Raw genomic sequence first — 21,075 nt, forward strand, 5'->3', positions numbered from 1 at the left:
ACTGCCAAGACCCCCACCAGGAAATGACACTCTCCTGATTGTCACCCTTCTGTCCCACTCAGTCACCCTGTCCACCTCGAACTGCCATTGCTCCTCTTCCTATGCCACCCTAAGACAAAGCACCTGTGCTACAAATAGACTGGAACTATACCCTGGACTTTCCTCCATCATCACCCCAGCCCATTGCACTTCTCCCTTTTCTTCATAGCATTGCAATAAACATACTTTGAAAAAAATACAAGTATGGAGTATGTCAAATGATTGAAGTATATATTCGTTTAAACAGGTTCAAACATTGCAATTCAACTGTACAGTAATGTTAACATAGGAAAGACCTGTAGTTGGCTGCAGTGACAACACCTGGAGCGATAGTGGGGCACCAACATCTGCAAAAAGAGCTGCCAAAGGGTACAGTGAGTGGCCATTGAAGTGGGAAATCACAGCCTGCCAGTGACAATGTGAAACAAAAAACTGACAATGAAATGTGAAGTAACACCGTCTTACCTGTGCGTCATTGGAAGTATTGTCTAATCGCTGCAGATCTGTTGTCCTCATCCTCTGCCTCCTCATCTTCACTGTCCACAGGGTCCACTGATGCCACTTGGCCATCTCCAGCCTCCTCCGCCTACAGAAAAGACACATGGCGTCTCAAGGCAAGGTTATGCAACATGCAGCATGCCACGATTATCTGGCAGACCGTCTTGGGTAAGTAGCACAGGGATCCACCATTCAGATGGAGGCACCGAAACCTGGCCTTCAGAAGGCCAAATGTACGTTCAATGATCCTTCTTGTTCGCCCATGTGCCTCATTGTAACGTTCCTCAGCCCATGTCCTAGGATTCCTCACAGGGGTCAGTAGCCATGATAGGTTGGGGTAATCTGAGTCACCTGCAAATATCATTGGACAACTGCTAGCCACACACTATCCCTTATGGCCCACACCCTACCCGTATACCAACATCCACTGGGTGGGAACTAGGGCTCACCTATTAGCCACACACGGTGCCTCTGTAGGTGGGCCATCACATTTGGGATGCTGCTATTCCTCAGGATAAAGGCATCATGCACCGACCCAGGATACTCAGCATTGACGTGGGAGATCTACTGGTCCGCCAAACACACCATCTTCACATTCATCGAGTGAAAACTTTTTCGATTTCTGAGACCTGTTAATTTTGCTGAGGGGGGACAAATGCAATATGTGTTCCATCAATCGCCCCAATTATGTTGGGGATATGTCCCATTGCATAGAAGTCAGCCATCACCTTGGGCAAATCATCCACCTGGGGGAAAACAATGTAGCTGCACATGTGTTTTATCAGGGCAGACAACACTCTTGTCAGCACAATTGAGAGCATTGGCTGTGACATTCCTGCTGCCAAGCCCACTGTCACTTGGAAAGAACCAGTTGCCAAGAAATGGAGCACAGATAACACTTGCAGAAGAGGGGGGATCCCAGTGGGGTGACGGATATCAGATATCAGGTGAGGCTTTAATTAGGCACACAGCTCTGTGATTGTGGCCCTGTCAAGACTGTAGGTGAGGATAATGTGCCTGGCCTCCATTGTTGCCAAGTCCACCAGGGGTCTGTACATGGGGTATATTTCCACCTCCTATTCATCCGAAGTGGTTTCAATCAATGGGGCAAAAGAGTGATGAGCCGGTCATAAAATGTACATTGTAGCAACTACAGTTTAATGCATGATGTGAATTTTAAATGTATTAGTAGTATATGTGGTGTGTGTACAATTGTGATCTGTGACGCAGTTATGTTCCATGCACTGCCCCCCTCATGAAATGACGTCCGCCTGTCCTGTATGGAGGGACACGTGGAAGTGGGGTAATTCCACCGACGTTGTGCGCCGTTGCAGGAGGCAGTCGGGATCCGCCGTGCAACGCCTCATTGGATAAAATTGGGCCCAATGGGGTACAGTGGGCAAAGGTGATGTACACTGGCGGTGACAGTATGTACTACCACAGACGTCAGCTCCATTTTCTATCTGTTCAATCACTTGCTACCTTACGTTCAACAGGAGAGGACCTACCCTGCATGTGCTGCTGTGACCTGTGTCTGGAACCTACCATGGCCCGTGTGTGGCCAAAGGGCCCCTGCCTTCACCTCGGCGGAGTTGGAGAGACTAGTGGATGAGGTCCTACCCCAGTATGGACTTGATGTATGGGCCTCCAGACTCCACACTGTGAGCACAATACATGGGGCATGAATGCATGGAGTGCTGTGTGTGAAAGCCTTGCGTGGGGGGGGGGGGGGGGGGGGGGGCGGTGGGGTGGTGGATGGGCCCTGGGCAGCGTGCAGCATGTATGCTGGGCCATGTCTATGCGAAAGGGGATGGGAAGGGCTATGGTGGGCCATGAGTATAACAGGCAGGACGGTCTAACTAATACATTTCCCTGTGTATATTTCCTCTGCAGGTCAGCGCCTATCAAAAAAGGGTATATGGCGTGCCATCGCCAAGGACGTGTGGGTATATGGCATGCCATCACCAAGAAATTGCGAACCTTGGGAGTCTACGGCAGGTGGAGCACCCACTGTCTGAAATGGTGGGAGGGCCTGAGACAGTGGAGGCCCAGCTGGGGATGGCCTCCCAAAGAGGAAGGGGTGCCTGTCTAAGCCTGACCCCACTGATGGCCTGAATTCTGGCGGTGGGCTATCCGGAGCTGGATGGGTGCTTGAGAGCATCACAGCAGCCACAAGGGGGTGAGTACAGTGCCCATCATTACAGCTTACGCCTGGTGGGGTGGTATCCGGGTGGGGGATGTGTGTCTGTTGGTGCCCCTAGACCAGGCCTGACATTGCAGAGTAGGTACAATGTTGGGCATGGATCTGATGTGAAATTCCTACAACCTAGCTAGTCGGCATCCACCACTGGGCAGGGCTGTGTGGGTTCCAGGTATGCTGCAGTTGGCGGTATATGTCCCTCCCCATGCCCTGGTGACTAGCATTGTTACTGGTAGTGCACTGCATAGTGCGTAGGGCTGTTCCCTGTGTGTGTGGGTGGTAAGTATGCCAACAGTGGTGTTTGTGTTGGTGTAGCCATTGACCAAGTGTATTCTTTGTCTCTTCGCCCCCTTTTTGTTTTGTCACCCTGTCCTTATGTGCATCATCTGGTGGAGGAGCAGAGGCATTGGTGACGGAGGGAGCTGCATCCACAGGACCCAGACGGCAGAGTCCACCGACGCTGAGGACACCAGTGGGACAGAGGGCGAGGGGAGCACCACGGCGGAGACTGGAGGGGACAGTTTGAACACGGATACCTCGTCCGATGGAAGCTCCCTGGTGGTGGCAGACACCTCTGTGCCCACCCCAGGTACAGCCACCACCCCCGTACCAGCACCGCCCTCCCAGCAGCCCCTCATCGAGTTGCCCGTGCCCGCTCACCCAGGAGGTGGGACATCTCCTTCGCCCCAGGCACCTCAGGCCCTGCCCCAGTGAGCCCTGCTGCCCTGAGTGAGGAGGCTATTGACCTCCTGAGATCCATCTCTGTTGGGCAGTCAACCATTGTGAATGCCATCTATGGGCTGGCAGCCCAAATGCAACAGACCAATGTATTTCTGGAGGGCATTCACACTGGCTTGGCGGCCCAACAGAGATCAATCCAGGCTCTGGCCTCCTCTCTGATGGCAGCTATTGTCCCTGTTTCCACCCTCCCCCCTCCAACTTCCTCTGCCCAATCCCATTCCCCTCAACCCCAACCTATCCCAAGCACACAGGCAGACAAGCATGCCCACAGGACAACACACAAGAGTGGACATGGCAAACACAAGTACCACACATCATCCCACAGGCACTCACACAAACACCATCTAGATGCAGACATATCAACATCCACTGCCTCCACTGTAGCCCCCTCCTCCTCGTCCTCCACCTCCCTCCCAGTTGCATCTACACTTAAATCTGCATGCACAACATCCTCATCCACTACCTCCAGCACCAGCACACTTTTCAGAAAACACACCTCACTGGCAGTTACCACCCCAACATCCATTCACATGTCCCCGTCACCCCCCCCTCAAAGTACAAGAGCAGAAGCACTCAGACACCCAACAGCCATCCACCTCACAACAGCATCTACCCATGCACCTGCACCCAAACACGGCAGACAGACACCCCCTACAACCACTCCTCCTTCCTCCACTCCCAGACCTTCTCCCTCTTCCCGCCCCAATGTCCCTAAGCAGCTTTTCTTCTCAACCATTGACCTCTTCCCTACCCCTCGCCCCCGTCCTTCAAGTCTGGCTAGGGTGTGTAAAACCCCAGGCAAGCATCTCAGCCACCCAGTCCATGGGCCCAGTAGTGTCCACAGCAACTCGTGGTAGTAAAGGATCCAGGCCACCAGCCAGCCACACGGAAAGGGTGCCTGCCCCAAGTGCTGCCAGGAAGGGCAAGGACCCTCCTCAGTTGCTGCTAGGAAGGTCAAGGTGTCACCCCCAGCTGCTGCCAGGAAGGGGAAGGAGGAATCCCCAGCTGCTGCCAGGAAGGGCAAGGGGCCTGCACCAACAGGCAGAAAGGACAAGGAACCTGGTGCTGGGACTCAGTGGCGCCCCCACCACCAACCATGGCGGTGCAGCCGTCCAAGGCTGCAAGGAGGACAGGAGTCTCCCCCCACCCCCAGCAGCATCAGCACCACCACCACCACCAGCAGTGGGCAGCCATCCGAGGCTGCAGGCGATGGGCAGGAGTTTCTCCCCGCCACCACCAGCAGCAGCAGCAGCACCACCACCAGCATCAACAGTGGCCAGCCGTCCGAGGCTGCAGGGGATGGACAGGAGCATCCCCCCACTACCACAAGCAGCAGCACCACCACCACTTAGCAGCCGTCACCGCTGGCGGACAGTCTGTAGTCCTGCGATCATGGGCTGTTGTGCGGCCTGCCTCCTGCAAATCCTGTGGGTATGACACCCACCTGAGAGACTGTGACCTTGCACTCCCCAAGATGTGCATCACAGGGCACGATGCCCCCTCCAGAACCAGTGGGTATGGCACTCACTCACCCCATACTCTCCAGGATGAAGATCACAGGGCACGATGACCCCTCCAGAACCAGTGGTTATGGCACCCACTCACCCATCCTCTCCAGGATGAAGATCACAGGGCACAGTACCCCCTCCAAATCCAGTGGTGAAGACACCCACTTGAGAGACTGTGACCTTGCACTCCCCAGGACCAAGCACAGGGCATGTTGCCCCCTCCAGAGCATATGGGCAAGTCACCCACTTGAGAGACTGTGGCCTTGCACTCCCCAGGACCAGGCACAGGGCATGTTGCCCCCTCTACAGCATGTGGGCAAGTCACCCACTTGAGAGACTGTGGCCTTGCACTCCCCAGGACCAAACACAGGGCATGTTGCCCCCTCCAGAGCATGTGAGCAAGCCATCCACTTGAGAGACTGTGGCCATGCACTCCCCAGGACCAAGCATAGGGCATGTTACCCCCTCCTGGACCAGTGGTGTTGTTCCATCTGCCAGCTGAGGTGACCCCCCCCGTTCCCCTGAGGTGCCTGCCTATTTTCGAACTTATGCCCCTGCAGTGTTCTCTCTGTGTTGTTGCAGGAGTCAAGTGGGGCCTTGCACTTTGTAATGTGGCCCTGTGGCCCACGCACATTGAGGACTGGGCAGTGTCCCTTGTTTGTACTTATGTATATACTTTTAGATTGAATTTTTGTATTTCTACTATATTTATATTAATACACTCCCTTTCATCTATTTCTGTGGTCCTTGCATTATTTCTAAGGGGTATGGGGCAAATATGTTATGTTACTGCATCTGCTTGTGTGTATGGTGTTGTGTGTGTGTGTCACTGTCTTTTTCCTCCCCCTCTCCCCTGTGTGCTAGGCGGCTGTACTCACCGTGGTAGTCTTCACCGTCGGTGGTGTTTGTGGTGGAGCAGGACATAGAAAAGCATTGGGAGGATCTGCAGTTCGGGGTCCATGGCGGCGTGGTTCTTCCTTGAGTCTCCAATAGTGAGTCGTTTCCCTTCTGTGCAGTGTTTCCGCTAAGCTTTTGATGTCATTGGTACCACCCCAGAAAAGGTGGCGGATTGGGCTGTCATAATACAGTGGGCGGAACATTGCATTGTTAACCAGTGCAGGGCTCTATAATAAAGTCGCCTTAGGAAGATGACTTGAGTGGCAGAGGTAAACAATCTGATTTCTATGCCAAGTATTCTGAGTGAGACCTTATCTTATTTCAGCATCTGTTCAAGTTGCTTTATTAAGACCTTCACCTTCTTCGGTGGGAGCTGCAATACTCAAGTCTCTCAGTCTAATGGAAAGCCCAATAATTTAATTTTCTATTTTGGTGGCAGTTGAAATTGTTCTTGATTTATCAATAATCCTTGGCCCTACCGAAGCTGAATTGTAGACAGAATCTGAAACAAGAGTATTTCTCTGACAATTATGTTGTCAAGACACAATTAGTTTGATTATGCCAGGCAGCGTCCAGTCTTAGCACCTTGGAAAACCAACAAGGGGTGAAAAATATGCCAAATAGGGCTTGGAAGTCCCACAACTGTTCCCCAAAGGATCTTTTAGAATAAGCTGTGGGGTATGAAAATGGAGATGGAAAGGTAGGCACCTTTTAGATCCAGCTGTACCATCCAACTGCTCTGTTTCAAGAGGGCTATGAGAATATGGATGCACTTAATCTTGTAGTATCTGTAGACCTGTCATCTGTTGAATTCACTGTATCTCCCAATGGATCTGACACCATATCCTTTCTCCTTGACTAGGAACAGATAGCTGAGGAAACACTATAGATGGAGAAAAGAGACTCAAGGTTAGACACCTCCTATTGTAACAAGGTCAACAATTTGACTGGAAAAATGATGGATTGCTGTCTTACTGATTGTACAAGGTTACCAGAAAATTGTGGTGCTGAAAAATGCTACTCTGAATCCCTGAACAGTCTGAAGACCACAAGTGCCTGAAGAAGTATTCTACCAGTTGAATAGACATTCTGCAATGCTTCCACTTAGCTTTAAAAGGGACAAAGATAGGAATCTTACCTGGAATGTTTGTGGTGCCTCTAATGCCATCTCTATTGAACTGGCTCCTTCAGACATGGCTCTTTTTGGAGAGATGAGATGAATCGTTAGTCTGGCCATCCTTCTCTTCTAAACTTCTGTCCTTGCGATGACATTCAGCTGATTCGCTGGAGGAGTACCTCTTGCTACATCCAACTGAGCAAAAAACCATAGCGGCAAAACCTTCTTTAGGGATAACTGTGTTCTGCCCAGTGCAGTAAATGTCAGCATACATTTCACCATGTCCCATATGAAAGTGGCACCAAATAGGCTGCCCATCATGTCCGGACCTTCCACCAAATTTGGATCAATCCTCAACCGAATGAGTTGCCTGTTCTCATTGGTAATCAACAGCTGCCATTCCCAAGCAGACAGATGGGCTGCTGGGCCAATAAGAAGATAATTTCAGGAGCAGCTGTGCACCAGATAACTTAGCCACTTCAGCCATGTTCATACTCCCCTTTTGGGGCCCAGACAAGTCTGACAATTTGTCTAGCATTTGTACCAGTACCTAACCCTCTTGGGGGCCTTCCTATACTTCTCAAGGAACGTAACTATAAAGGACCAAGCCCACAAATGCCTCAACTTCAGTGTCAATTGCCTCCTGGTCAGACAGCTCACGTTACCTATCATTCATGTTTGAGGGGGGGAAGGGAGACCAACAGGTCCTACCACAGCTCCTCTTCATGCAATTTACCTACACTGCCCTGTGAAGTTTCTCAAAGGCCATAAGCATGGGCTCCAGGGACTCCACTGGAAGCCCGGTGTGGCAGGGTACCGTAAGGAGGACACGTAAGCAGCAGTGCTATACAAATGTATCTTTATTATATGGTATCAATGAAGCGTAAGATGTAGTCTTTATGGGGTTCCTTGGTTTTGGTATTTGATATTCACAGGGTTTTCCTCGTCTCTCGTTTTCTTCTTTCCAGGTGGAGTCTCAGGAGGCACACGTGGGTATAAGAAGGAAAAAAACAGTGTTTGGAGTACGGGTAAGAGGTTTCTCTCTTTCCTTTTCTTTATTATCTTCACTGGTTTCTCTTTCCTCTCTCTTCCTGTTTCTAGTCCTCTGGCCCTTGTTCCTCTGCTCTAGATCTTATTGTATCTGATGTGGTTCTGGTTTGTAGCTAGCTTCTGCTAGCCCATGACTTTTCTCGCCTTTGTTCTTCCTTCTCCATTATCTCTGGTTGTTGTTCTGGCTCTCTTATTTTCTGCTGATTTGTCCCCTTTTCTCTGTCCGAGTCCCTTCCTTGTTTGCTGGTCCTTTCTTTCAATACTTGTGGATTTTCTCAAAATGGGCACATACTTGAAAGATAACCTTCAGCTAAACCAGAAATTTAGGAAAAAATAAAAAATAAATAAAAAACTAGGTCTTCTGTCGCCTTAATAATGCCTTTGCTTGTTGTCACACAAATACTTAATGATGTTTTGCGCACGATAGGATTTACTGTCGGTTACTTTCTGCCCTTTTCTTGTTCTCCCTTCTTCCACCTCCTGCCTCCTGCCTAATCCCTTTTACTCGGTAGCACTGTCCTCTGTGGGACTGTACCTGCGAAGGCCACGCTCTTCCCAGAGCGTGGTCGGATTGGTGATGTCTTCGCCTCCTGGTCTTCCGATCCTGGGGTCGCGGAGATCCCGCTGGTGTCGTGTCCTTTGGGCCGCTGCTGGTCGCTGCATCCACAGGAGTCATTCGTTGTCGAAAAAGGGTCCTGTTGGTCTTCTTCCTCCTCCTCTGCTGTGCCCTGATGCCAGAATGCATCCCCGTGCGGACAATTGGGGCCCAGAGTGCTCTGGAAAGTGTTCATCATTGGGCCGCTCCGCAAGGGCTTCCGGGTGAAGCCAATCAGAGTACTCAGTACCCCTGGGGCACTGGGGCCGCAATGCTGTGATCGGCCCGTCACACCCCGCTTGGATTCTCTCAGGGGCCTTTGTCTGAAGCGCCGTATTATCCTTGTTGGAAACAAGCAGGAGCCTTCCATAATTGTTTGAAGGCTGCCTTAATTGATATCAGAATGAAGGCGAAAAACAGAATTATGCCAAAGGACTGGTGTCACTTCTCAACACAGTCTGGGGCATTTGGTATCTGTGGTCCTCTTTTATAAGGAAATGCCTCCTTGGCATGGTTACCCCCTGACTTTTTGCATTTGCTGATGCTAAGTTTTGATTGAAAGTGTGCTGGGACCCTGCTAACCAGGCCCCAGCACCAGTGTTCTTTCCCTAAACTGTACATTTGCTTCCACAATTGGCACAGCCCTGGCACTCAGATAAGTCCCTTGTAACTTGTACCCCTGGTACCAAGAGCCTTGATGCTAGGGAAGGTATTTAAGGGCTGCAGCATGTCTTATGCCACCCTGGGGACCCCTCACTCAGCACATGCACACTGACTCACAGCTTGTGTGTGCTAGTGGGGAGAAAAAGACTAAGTCGACATGGCACTCCCCTCAGAGTGCCATGCCAACCTCACACTGCCTGTGGCATAGGTAGGTCACCCCTCTAGCAGGCCTTACAGCCCTAAGGCAGGGTGCACTATACCACAGGTGAGGGCATATGTGCATGATCATTATGCCCCTACAGTGTCTAAGCAAAACCTTAGACATTGTAAGTGCAGGGTAGCCATAAGAGTATATGGTCTGGGAGTTTGTCAAACACGAACTCCACAGTTCCATAATGGCTACACTGAAATCTGAGAAGTTTGGTATCAAACTTCTCAGAACAATAAATACACACTGATGCCAGTGTGCAATTTAATGTAAAATGCACCCAGAGGGCATCTTAGAAATGTCCCCTGAATACCAACCCGACTTTTAGTGTGGGGCTGACCAGTTTCTGCCAGCCTGCCACAACCAGACGAGTTGCTGGCCACATGGGGAGAGTGCCTTTGTCATTCTGTGGCCAGGAACAAAGCCTGAACTGGGTGGAGGTGCTTCACACCTCTCCCTGCAGGAACTGTAACACCTAGCGGTGAGCCTCAAAGGCTCACCCCCTTTGTTACAGCGCCCCAGGGCATCCCAGCTAGTGGAGACGCCCGCCCCTCCGGCCACTGCCCCCACTTTTGGCGGCAAGGCTGGAGGAGATAATAAGGAAAACAAGGAGGAGTCACCCACCAGTCAGGACAGCCCCTAAGGAGCCCTGAGCTGAGGTGACACGTGCCTTTAGAAATCCTCCATCTTTGTTTTGGAGGATTCCCCCAATAGGATTAGGGATGTGCCCCCCTCCCCTCAGGGAAGAGGCACAAAGAGGGTGTAGCCACCCTCCAGGACAGTAGCCATTGGCTACTGCCCTCCCAGACCTAAACACACCCCTAAATCTAGTATTTAGGGGCACCCAAGAACCGAGGAAACCAGATTCCTGCAACCTGAACTACAAAGAAGGACTGCTGACCTACATGCCTGCAGAGATGACGGACGGCAACTGCTTTGGCCCCAGCCCTACCAGCCTGTCTACAGAGTCAAAAACCTGCAACCAGCGACGCATCCAACAGGGACCAGCGACCTCTGAAGCCTCAGAGGACTGCCCTGACCCCCAGGACCAAGAAACTCCCATGAGCAGCGGCTCTGCTCAACAACAGCAACATCTTTGCAACAATGAAGCAACTTTTAAAGAACTCATTCTTCCCGCCGGAAGCATGAGATTTCACACTCTGCACCCAACTCCCCCGGCTCGAGATCCAGAGAACCAACACCACAGGGAGGACTCCCCGGTGACTGCAACCCAGTGATTAGCCTGAGACGACCCCCCCGGTCCCCCACAGCGACGCCTGCAGAGAGAACCCAGAGGCTCCCCCTGACTGCGACTGACTGTAACAAGGGACCCAACGCCTGGACCAAGCACTGCACCCAGCAGCCCCCAGGACCTGAAGGAACCGAACCTTAGTGCAAGAGTGACCCCCAGGCAACCCTCTGCCTAGCCCAGGTGGTGGCTGTCCTGAGAATCCCCCCCTGTGCCTGCCTGCACCGCTAGAGTGACCCCCGGGTCCCACCATTGAAACCTATCTAAAACCCGATGCCTGCTATGCACACTGCACTCGCCCGCCCCTGTGCAGCTGAGGGTGTGTTTTGTGTGCCTACTTGTGTCGTCTCCCCCCCCCCCCAGGGCTCTACAAACCCCCTCTGGTTTTCCCCCAGAGGACGCGGGTACTTACCTGCTGGCAGACATGAACCGGAGCACCCCCGTTCTCCATGGGCGCCTATGCGTGTTGGGTACCTCTTTGACCTCTGCGCCTGACCAGCCCTGAGCTGCTGGTGTGGTAACTTTGGGGTTGCCTTGAACCCCCCAACGGTGGGCTGCCTATGCCCAGGAACTGAGACTTTTAAGTGTCTTACTTACCTCACAATCTAACCTTTACTTACCTCCCCCAGGAACTGTTGATTTTTGCACTGTGTCCACTTTTAAAATATCTTATTGCCATTTTAACAAAAACTGTATATTTTATTGCTCTAATTCAAAGTTCCTAACTTACCTGTGTGGAGTACCTTGCATTTTATGTATTTACTTCAAATCTTGAACTTGTGGTTCTAAAAATAAATAAAGAAAATATATTTTTCTATATAAAAACCTATTGGCCTGGACTAAGTCTTTGAGTTTGTGTTCCTCATTTATTGCCTGTGTGTGTACAACAAATGCTTAACACTACCCTCTGATAACCCTACTGCTCGACCACACTACCACAAAATAGAGCATTAGAATGATCTAATTGTGTCACTATCTTACCTCAAAGGGGAACCCTTGGACTCTGTGCACACTATTTCTTACTTTGAAATAGTACATATAGAGCCAACTTCCTACATCTGTGGTAAAATGTTTCCAAATAACACTGATGTAAATGCCCGAACCTTAGATTAGCTAATAGCTATTCCCCAAAATATTCTTAGGGCAAAAAAGCTAAAATATATAAACTAGCAGAAAATTCCAAGGACAAAACATTGAGTTGTGTGTTACGTTAGCTACAACAATAAGATTTCCCTTTGACAAACCATGCCACAGCAGTCTGAAAATGACCAGTCATGTAACCGGCAGGGACGTAGACAGGGTGCCTGTATGGACCTTGCTTAGGCTTCCAGATTGCGGAGGCAGGCTGCTCCTTCCAACAAATGCACTTGAAGGAGTGTAGCTATCCTTTTGAGGCAATCAGGGTCCTTCACACTTCAAGGTAAAGATCATGCACTGATCGTGGTTCGACAAAACTTTCCTGGCCAGCCATTTCCAACTACAACGAGGGTCTCATCTCTGCGTGAAACAGGGAGAAAACCAGCCTTTGCTGGCTCAGGCAGATGAATGATCAAGCGAAAAACTGTAAAATCACAATGAATGTCATAACACAAATCAAATCATAAATACATTAGTACTGAAGGTAGACAAAAGGGAACCCTTAACTTAGCTGCCACAAACGGTAAAGAAAGTGAGCAGTGTTGTACTTTTATAGTTATAATAGGTGGAGCTTAATCATGTGATCTGTAGTTTGAGTACCATGGGTTATATGAATTGAGTTTTCTTGTCATTATTGGCACTCTGGGTTAGTAGAGGAAGTTGCCAAGCATAATTCGTTTCAGCTCTGCATTTACAGCACACACTGATAACTTGCTTTTTATTTATTCAAATTCATAAGGATATTCAGGCATGTTCCTATTAAACTGAGTAGCATTCTATTTATGATTCCGTTTATATTTAAGAAAACGTTTATGCAACGTTAACAGCCTTCCATTGGAAATTAATAATATGGGTCCATTGTAGTCTTCATTGTGTTATCTCTGCCTATCACTGAAGGAGCATTTGCATCTGTTTTGCGGCTAGAATCTGGCAATGTGGGGAAGTGAATGACCAGAAAACATTTCTTCTGTAGTTGATAGAATATGTAGTTGATAGAAGAAGTACTTGACTTGCTCTGTTACAGAGCATTTCACAACGTTAGCATAAATATTAAGAATGGATTGGAACATCAGTCTTTCAACACAAAACACGCACTATCTGACAATAATTTCCCATGACCCATAATCCAAGGGATAAAATTTTAAAGGCTCATGAACACACATTCCAATCGAAAACTTTCAGGCAATCTGTACTCCTCAAACATTAGCCTCTAAGATTCTGGAATGAAAGAAGAAATTGGAGGGGATGATGTTGTCTTCTTAAAGGTGGCGGAACTCAAGTTGAGAGGTAAGAAGCAAAAAGTATTCCTCATAAAATATCCAGCAAATTATGAAATATCCAAATGAAATAAAACATAAGAAAATATACAGAAAGGACTGCCAGTCTATTCACCTTTAACTAATCAAACAGCTGACATTAAACCAAAAATATGTTGTTCACAACCACTTCAGCAATAAGGTACAGCTCATTAACAATACTCTAGTATGAACTCCTTACAGCCATTTCTAATGCCAGTCACTTACTAGCCGACAGATATAGAAATAGCCCAGCCAAAGCTTCATAATGCACTTGCTGGACAAACAATTTATATCAATAATCAGACAGACATGATAGATCAACTTCCTTGCAAAGATGCCAAAGAAAGTATGACGGACTACTTGGAATTACACACATGCCTCATAGACCATTCCCAGGCATGTTTGCATCTATAGCACACAAATCACTGATGAGGGAATTAATTGTTTGACAAAACATACCACTGCATACCACCAACCAGTGTAAGGATATTTGAACTGTTTTAAACCAATGAAGTGTTGGCAACGCACAGCAGAAGGGAAACCAGAAGAAAAATTCAACATGTGGCTCTTAAGAGCTCCTCTGAACTAGGTAAACTGTTAGCTAATGATCTAATATAGCTCTTTGAGGTTGAGGGTTGACTGCCCCAGTCATTAATTACTTTTTCATTTGTAAAGATGCTAAATAAATATATTAATTGAAAACTCTAACGTTAAAGTGAAGTTATGGTTAGCTTAGGTCATAAAATCGTAACATATGTTTTAATAAAAACCTCTGAAATGTACTTAAAAGCATGGTTGAAGTAAAGTTATGGTTATGAATTAAAATCCAAAACCACAGAGATTTTCATTTATGGTTAGCTCTGCAGTTAATATACTTGCACACTAATTGCAATGCTAAGAATAAAGGCAGCATGGAGGGGGGAGATCTGAGATGCCCAAACTCATTTTAGGGATTCTTTGGTATCATGGGCCACTACTAAAATTGTGTGGCTAGGTGGGGCTCCCATCCTTGCTCTGAATGACTGAGCTAGCAACTGTTGAAGTAACTGAGAAGGAATGAGAACCACCTTTGGTTTAGCAGTTATAGCAGAAGGTTTAGCGCTCATATGGGGCTCTCAAAATGTTCTTCCCTATTTATAAGTTTATATATTTATAGATATAAATTTAGGGTTCACTGCTATATAGAAGGAATAATAAACAGTTAAGTCACTGAGCCATTTTCCTTTGTGGTTTGGAATTTACCTTCAAGCACAAGACCAGAACCTCCTGTCTGAATGTGGACAGATTTTCAAACAGCCCAACTAACTGAATGATCAGAAATCTTCTTGGATGAGTACCGTCCAGGTTAAATGGGATGTTTTAAGGACAAATGTCCCTGAAACACTGAACAGCTGTGCAATACATGCCATTCTACCTCACATAGTTGAGATATTACTAAAAAATAAGAACACATGGTGCAATGTAGCATTATACACTTGGCAAAAGATAACTGGTACCTTTCATTATTGTGCTCAGGTACTAAACTGGTACTAAACAGGTGCTGAGGTGAAACCTTTTCTTGGATTGCATTAACATCTCAAATTGATGGCCAACCTTACATATTTTAATGCAATTCAACCATGGTGGAAATAATGATGCCTTCTTTGTCTTGAAATACTTTGTACCATTATTTGTTAAAATTCATGTTACACCAATTCTCACAACAGTGGGCATATCAAGAGGTCACTTGTACAGTAGAAAAATTCCAAAATATTTTCTTCTATTTCTACGGTTTAATATGTTGAATATCACCACATATCCTTGTGTAGAACTTACTTTATGTTATGTACAATAATATTACAATACTGTCAGGCTAGGCTATTTATTAATACCTAAATGTGTTTCCAGATGCTTATATTGTGGACACATTCTAAATCTAAAATTTAAGACTTCCTGATGGACCTGACTGTCCAGGCAGTAATGTTTAGCAAACGTGTGCAGGGATGCCCATGTAGCTGCCTGGAAGATATCCAGGACAGGAACTCCACGGGCTAATGCAGTGGAAGCAGCAGTTGCTCTGGTGGAATGAGCGCGCAAGCCCTCAGGGGGTTGCTTCTTGGCCAAAGCGTAGCACATCTTGATGCAAAGAAGTACCCATCGAGAGATGGTACATTTTTGCACCGCCTTCCCTTTCTTCGCACCCACATACCCGACAAAGAGTTGATTGTCCACCCAGAAATTGTTTGTACGATTTAAATAGAACTCCAACGCTCTTTTTGGGTCCAGAAGGTGGAGTCTCTCCTCCTCATGGGAAGGATGTGGGGGTGCGTAAAAAGTAGGCAAGGTGATGGATTGCCCTACATGAAAAGGCATAACAACCTTTGGAAGGAAGGAAGCCTTAGAGCGCAACACCACTTTGTCAGGGTGCACAGACAAGAATGGAGGCTTGGAAGAGCGAGCTGAAGCTCTCTCACTCTGCGAGCAGAAGTGATGGCAACAAGAAAGACAGTCTTGAAAGTGCAGAGCCGTAAAGGGCAATTGTGCATCGGCTCAAAGGGAGTACACATTAAGTAAGGACAAGATTTAGGTCCCGCTGAGGCATGATAATTGGAGTAGGGGGAAATAAATGGGTGAGACCTTTAAGGAATCTATTCACAGTAGGAGATTTAAAGAGTGAGGGCTGATCAGGTAGCCTAAAAAAGGCCGACATGGCTGATAAACAACCCCTTAAGGGTACCCCTAAGCAGAGCCCTGCTAGGCCAAAGAAAGAATGAACAAAAGAACCTCAGATAGAGGAGCAGAGAGAGGATCAACAGATTTGTTGGTACACCATGCCACAAATTTCTGACGACGACAGGCGTATACTGTTTTGGTGGAGAGACGCCTGGCTGCCAAGATAACATCGCAGACTTTGGGTGGAAGATCAAAAGTCGTCAACTGCTGATGCTCAATCTCCACCCATGAAGGTGGAGATTGAGCAGGTTCAGGTGGAGAACCGTCCCCGGTTGCTGCAACAGATCCACCCGAAGAGGCAGTTTGAGTGGAGGATTGGTGGCCATGCTCAATAGCTATGGATACCATACTCTCTGTGCCAGTCCGGAGCCACCAAGATGACTTGGGCCCGGTCGTTCCTGATTTACTTGAGAACTCCGGGCAGAAGTGGGATAGGTGGAAAGGCGGAAAGGCGGAAAGGAGGCCGGAGTTCCACTCGAGATGAAAAGCGTCTCTGATCGAGTACCGCCTTGGAAACTCCAACGCGTAAAACAGCTGACATTGCGCTATCTCTGCAGAGGCGAACAAATCTAACAGAGGCTCTCTGAAAGAGACCTTGTGCCACGTCCGGATGGAGACGCCATTTGTGATTGGCTGTGCATCGACGGCTGAGTTTGTCCGCTCTGGCGTTGAGAGAACACGACAGATGTTGAACCACCAGGGTAATGCCCTGATGTTACAGCCATGTCCAGAGGCGTAGTGCCTCCTGACAAAGGGTCCAGGACCCTGTTTGTTGCAGACCACATGGCGGTAGTATTGTCCGTGAACACTTGCAGTACTCTCCCTTTGAGAGAGGGAAGAAATGGTTTCAACACAAGCCTGATCGCCCGAGCTCCAGAAGACTGACACGGAGCCCAGACTCCTCTGGAGACCGAACCCAGAAGCGATGCATCTGTCACTATGGATAGATCTGGCTGGGGAAGGGAGAGGGATCTGCCATGGACCCAATGCGGACTGGAAAGCCACCACTGCAGGTCTTTCGCAGTCCCCTCCAAGACCTAGACCATGTCGGAGAGATTTCCCTGATACTGCGCCCACTGGAACTTCAAGTCCCACTGCAGAGCCCACATATGCCATCTGGCATGTCACTAGCAGGATGCAGGAGGCCATGAGGTCATTATGCCCAGCAACCTCAGAGTCAGTCTCACTGAAACTCAAGACAGAAGCTGAAAGATCGGAATCATAGCCTGAATATCCTGGACTCGCGTTTTGGGAGGATAAGCTTGAAACTGCACTGTGTCCAGAACAGCTCTGATTAAAGGGGGCGTCAGAGAGGGAGTCGGGTGTCACACTGATAGTGGACCCCAGCGTGTGCAGGAGGGCTCTCTGTAGACTGAAGGTGGGAGAGGACTTCCTGGGGTGAGTCCACCTTCAACAGCCAGTCATCCAGGTAGGGGAAGAGTGAGGCCCCTAACCTGCGCAGATGAGCTGCAACCACCGCCATCACTTTCGTGAACACCCGAGGGGCGCTGGTAAGGCCGAAGGGGAGCACGGTAAACTGATAGTGCTCGTGACCTACCGTGAATTGCACGTAACGTCTGTGGGCAGGCAGGATGGGAATGTGGTAATAAGCGTCCTGCAAGTCCAATACTGCCATCCAGTCTCCTGGGTCTAAGGCAGACAGGACCAGAGCCAGGGTGACCATTTTGAATTTCTCCTTCTTGAGGAAGTAGTTGAGGTCCCGAAGGTCTAGGATAGGACGTTAGCCCTTGTCCTTTTTCGGCACCAGAAAGTAGCGGGAATAACAATCACGACAGGGACCTTCTCCATGGCTCCCGTGGCCAAGAGAGCCACGACTTCCTGGCGGAGAAGTGCCAAATGATCCTCCAGAAGTTGGCTGATTGATGGAGACATGGCTGGTGGGGCAGATTTGAAGGGGAGGGAATAGCCCTTTCTAATTAACTGCAAAACCCACCTGTCCACAGTAATGGATTTCCAGTGGGGCAGGTGATGGCGAATCCTGCCGCCAACTAAATTGGAGTGAGGGAACAGACTAGGAGGGTTTGGAGGCTGCAGCGGGGGCAGGGGTGGACTGGGCATACCTCTAGTTTCCTCTCCCATGCCCTGTGGGATTCTGCATCACCAGCCACACAGCGGCTGAACAGCAAGGGTGGCACAGTGGTTGAGTGGGGGACATGACCGGGAGCACCTTCCGTGGCCAAGAAAGGGGCAAAAGGTGGACTGTTGAGGGTGCGGGCAGTGGAAAGGCCAAGGGACCGAGCCGTCGCCCGCGAGTCCTTGAATCTCTCCAAGGCAGAGTCTGCATTGACTTCAAAGAGACGGGAACCAACAAAGGGCATGTCCATAAGAGACTCTTGGACATCCCCCGAAAAACCATAAGTACTCAACCAGGTGTGGCAGCTCAAGGCCACCGTCATAGCAACCAATCTGCCCAGAGAGTCGGTTGTGTCCAGGCCACATCGAATCGTGAACTGCGCCACATCTCTCCCATCGTTGACAGCTTGGGAGATGATAGCACGGGCCTCCTTCGGTATCTGCGGCAAAACTTGCGCGACTGTATCCTACAGACAGTGGGTGTAGGGACCCCAAAGACATGTGGTGTTCACCGACCCCAGCGTGAGACTGGAGGAAGAAAACAACTTCTTGCCAAACTGTTCCAGCCTTTTGGATTCCCTATCTGGGGGTGCAGAAGGGAATGCGCCTGACGAAGAGGAAACCTGGATGACAAGACTCTCAGGTGTGGGGTGTTGGGACAGGAACTTAGGGTCGTTTGGGGCGGGCCGGTGGTGGCGTGCGATAGTCCTGTTCACAGGAGCCCCTGTGTTGGGTTTGGACCAATTACCCAAAAGGATATTGGTGAAGGCTTCATTGAATGGCAAAAGGGGCTCAGATGTGGAAGCCCCTGGCTGAAGCACCTCCGTCAAGAGATTGGACCTGTCCTGAACAGTAGGTAGCTCAAGGCCAAGGCCCTCAGTCGCCCTACTGACCACCACAGCATAAGTTGCTTCTCTGCCGTAGCCACAGTAGGAGGAGACAGCATGCCAGCATCTGAAGAAGTGTACAGGCCAATGGCCTCGCCCAATTACTGTGCCCAGTCCACAGATGGGTCATCCTGGTATTCATAAGGGTCCAAGGACCCCTACAATCCTTCCCCAAATTCATACCCATAAGGAAAAGGGTCCAAATCCGACCTTGGGTGAGTAGACCCCATTGAAGACAGAGGAGGCGGCGGCCAACGCCATCCCGACTCGTCGGGGATAAGGATCGGGTCAACGTCGATGGTGGGCCACCACCGACGTCGGGAGCATCGAGAAACGAACCGGCACTGGGGAACGTCTCAGTGGTACGACTGGCGTCGGTGAGGATCCGCGAGTGGACCCAGAGGGGACTTCAGTGGCCAGAGCCCAAGCCGCTAGCGCGGATCTTGAAGGCTCCTCGTCCGAACCCCTTGGGCCCGAAGCAACGTATCAGGGTCGGTCCATCCAAAAATGAGGCGCATGGAATCATAAAACTCCTTTAATTGGGCAGGGGTCGCTCCAGCTCCCGGAAATTCAGGGAAGTACAGAGTGGACCCAGAAGCAGGCTCGGAAGACGAAGGCCTCGAGCATAGGCCTCCTGCGTCGCATCAGCCAAGTGACAGGGTGAAGTCAAAGGGCAATGGGACCGCTGCGACTTCGTCTTCTTCTTACCTGTGCCCGAAGACTTTGAGGAAGAAGAATGGTGGTAGGTCCGCAAACGGTCTTGAGACCTTCCCCTCGAGCGAGATTGTGACCTACGCAGAGTCGACTTCGGGTCACGATCCTAGCACCACAAACAGACCAGATGGGGATCCGTCACCAACATCATGTGGGGAAAGTCCTCGCACGGCTTGAAACCGGTCTTCGGGGACATCTCAACACACCAAAAACTCACCAAAAAATTTGACTAAATGGTCGAACCCAGTCAAAAAGAGACCAGGGTAGCTCTCTCCGGATCAGCGCGTGGCACGGAAAGAAAGGAACTGACATCACTGCGGAGAGGCAGCATCTATGTACTACTCCTGACGTCATCACAGTGACTTTGACGCCAACGGAGTCAACCGACGCCATCTACCGTCGCGCAAGGGTATTGCTCAAAGAAAAAATCTCCGGATCCAGTCTGATGCCTGGGGGAAAGGAATCTGCAACTAGAAGTCTCTATCCGGTACACTGATTACTCTTTCACAACATATATTACAAAACCCATTAAAATGACTGCTGGATGTCAGGCGCTGGTGGTAGCTACAACACTGTAAGAACCCCTAAAGTTACCTCACACAAGGCTTAAAGAGACATCAAAAGTATAACTGTGAAATCCCCAGATATTAGTAACTAAACAACATCCCTACGCACAGACTTCTCATAATCCTGCATAAGACCATGAATGGCATCACAGGTAATATCATTTATTAGGACTCCTTTTAGAGGGCAGAAAGAGAGTTTCGGTTCTAGAACTAAATCCTAAACCACTAAGAGCTCCCAGTCAGGTGCTCAGACAAGAAAAACCATGAGTAGGTTAAGGCTTTTTAGATATTGGTTTCACCCACAATTCACATAATGGGTTTTATATTGTTTATGAATGAATGGCTAAGTATCATTATATGTGGTTCAAAAAACTTGTATATGATTAGAAATAGCAGAACACTTGCAGTGCTAAGAAAAGATGAACAACCTAGCTGTCAATGTGAAGACAAAAAGCTGAAACTGGGGTTCGCCTAGAAGGTATGTTGACAACTGGAGTCTTTCAAGTTATACATCAGAACCATCGCAGGGTAGGACATCGTGCATTAGATGTTGGATCAAATCTGCAGAGGGCTTACCACATCCCTGAGTCTTCAACGTCAAATCTTTGAGCTTTTTTATGATGGAAAAAGCTCTATCTTGGCCTTTAGTAACAAATGCATCTTTGTAAGGCTGTCACGTTAGGGAAATGGTACCAGAAGTGGAATTATATGATGACTTCAGGAGATGTAAACACCCTGATCACACCAACTTGCTGGTGTTGCTATTTCTGTCCTTCTGCCAGTGTTGAACTTTGCAGACTTCTTTTCTTCATTTATAGGCCATTTAGAGAAGCGATAACATGGATTAAAAGCATATTCATGAGAAATGTATGATATTGTACTATTTACATAGTGAGTCAAAC

General features: G+C 48.9%; 1 protein-coding gene across 6 annotated transcripts in view; it reads right to left on the minus strand.

Annotated features, from left to right (window-relative positions):
- PATJ (PATJ crumbs cell polarity complex component) overlaps positions 1-21,075 on the minus strand; it is a 1,201,300-nt gene that overhangs the window by 250,843 nt on the left and 929,382 nt on the right. The gene's annotated exons all lie outside the window — the stretch shown is intronic.

This window comes from Pleurodeles waltl, chromosome 4_2, assembly GCF_031143425.1.
Source record: "Pleurodeles waltl isolate 20211129_DDA chromosome 4_2, aPleWal1.hap1.20221129, whole genome shotgun sequence".
NCBI classification, from domain to species: Eukaryota; Metazoa; Chordata; class Amphibia; order Caudata; family Salamandridae; genus Pleurodeles; species Pleurodeles waltl.